This window comes from Echinops telfairi, unplaced genomic scaffold (genome assembly GCF_000313985.2).
Source record: "Echinops telfairi isolate 266 unplaced genomic scaffold, ASM31398v2 ScPeMD7_3533;HRSCAF=4204_0, whole genome shotgun sequence".
NCBI classification, from domain to species: Eukaryota; Metazoa; Chordata; class Mammalia; order Afrosoricida; family Tenrecidae; genus Echinops; species Echinops telfairi.
This window is the reverse complement of record NW_022107431.1, coordinates 69003789-69006029: the sequence shown is the minus strand read 5'-3', so window position 1 is coordinate 69006029 and position 2241 is coordinate 69003789. Positions and strand designations below refer to the sequence as shown.

The 2241-nt window shown below is 38.5% G+C and overlaps 1 non-coding gene across 1 annotated transcript; it reads left to right on the top strand.

Annotated features, from left to right (window-relative positions):
- The first annotated feature begins 132 nt into the window (after positions 1-132).
- LOC115871121 lies at positions 133-318 on the top strand. Its single transcript, XR_004047102.1, has one exon. It is a non-coding gene; the product is annotated as a small Cajal body-specific RNA 16 (non-coding RNA).
- Positions 319-2241: the final 1923 nt, after the last annotated feature.

Below are 2241 nucleotides of genomic sequence, written 5' to 3'. Positions count from 1 at the left end.
GTTTTACTATACCAAAGCATTTAACGATGTTTATCAGAACAAATGATGGATAATATTGGGGGGGATAGGTATTCCATAATACCTCTCTGTGCTAATGTGCAATGCACCTGGACCAAGAGGCAATCATTCTAACAGAATGAAGAAATGAATACTGTATGATTTGAATTCAAGAAAAGTGTGAGTGCAGCCTGGTACCAGACAGCCCCACCATGACCTACAGCAAGTGCTCGGGGCGCTCCCTTGGGCTTGAAATTTGCAGTAACAGATGTGAACATTCTAGTAGTAGTTTGGTGATCGTGTATACTACTGCAAACAGGACCTTTAAGAAAAAATCAAGAATAGTGTTAGTCAGGCCTTCATCCTCTCTCCCTGCTTATTCAATCTGTGTGCTGAGCAAAAAATACAAAAAGCAGGCTTACATAAGGAAGAACAAGGCACCAGGATTGCAGGGTGGCTTAGTAACAACCTGTAAATTATACAGATAACACATCTTGCTTGCTAAAAGTCAGGATTTGGAGAACTTGCTGATGGAGATCAAGTGTCGCAGAGTTTAGTATGTACTACAGCTCAATGCAGAGATCAATATCTTCAAAACTGGACCAAGATCATCATGAGAAATAGGGAAAAGATTGAAGCTGCCCATGGTTTCTTCTTGCTTGGATCCATAATCAGTGCTCATGGGGCAGTAGTCAAGAGATCAAACCATCCATTGCATTGGGTAACTTGCTGCAAAGGCTTGTCTTTGAAGACTATGGTACACCTGGCCCAAACCATAGTATTTACAATCCTTTCATAAGCATTCAAAAGTTGAACATTGAGTGAGGAAGAACCCCCCCAAAATGATGCATATGAAAAATTGTGCTAGTGAACAACATTGAAAGTTTGTTTTGGGTTCTTTCTTTCCTCTTTTATAAAAGGCCTTTTGCTTTCTTAATGTTTTCCCATAACTAATATGACCTACAGGCATTTCTGTTCAATTTTTCTAATCTGTTGTTGAGATGTGTTCTAAATTCAGGTGACATATACTGATGATCACACTTTGATTTTCATCAACCTGTTTTCATTTCCTCAACTTTGATTTGCAGTAACATGAGCAATGGATGCTAGGTCCCACGGTCAGCCCTTGGAATTTTACTAATTGAGAACACTGAGCTTCTCCATCCTGTCTTTCCACAGAGGGAGTCGGCTTAATTCCTGTGTACTCTATCCAACTCATCTATGTGTAACCTCACCATTTATATTGTTGAAAACTGGTATTTCCAATGAGTAGGCCATTGGTCTTGCCAAATTCTATTATATGACCTCTTGTAGCATTCTCTCTGTTACCAAGACCACATTTTCCAACTATCTTTCCAACTCACACATGCCAATCACCTGTAATTATCAATGTGTCAATTACACGAGTGACCAATTTCAAATGGTCAACAGTAGCTAAAATCTTTAGTCTCTTCATCTTTAGTACTAGTGGTGGATGCATGCCTCACAACCCAAATCAAGCTCCCTACTGTTGAGTGGAAGCTGCCTCCTAGCCACTGTGCAGTACCAGGTGTGGACTCCTCCTCCAGGCTTATGGCAGGAACAAGCCCCGACTTTCTCCAGAGGACATACTGGCAGATTTCAATGGCTGACCTTACAGATAGCTGCCCAACAGGAAACCAATTGTACATGAACCATATTGACCGGTCATCTTATAGTTGTATGGATATTACTCTGTTGTTGGTGCCATTGGATTTTAAGATAAGTGTTGGAATATTATTTTTTTTTAAACTGAACATTTTCACATTTGTTTTACAAACCCAAGTATGTATTAAATGTGAATACTTCCTGCCCCCAATTCAATAGTCTATCATGTATATTCTCTGTGTTGAAATGTTGGTTGTGTTTTATGGTGGTGGGTGGTAACATGAGGATGTTCATTTTGTGTTCATTCATATGTTCACTTTATTTGTAATGTTCTTTTAACTAACATATAAGGATCTACTTTATATTTGTTATTCCAAGGGATACTAGTCAAATATATACCTAAGGCTTACATCATTTAACCCTAGTTCATTTCTCCTGTTTTTAAGTGGGGGTTCAAAAAGTTTTTTGAAAAAATTATATTATCTATTGATTTCATTTTGCCAGAAAACTTTTGAAGTCCTCTTGTACTTCTAATGTCTAATGCCCAATATACTGTTGTAAATTATTTTATAGTTATGTCTCCTGGTGAGGAAGCTATCAATGCCTCAGTAGCCAGCC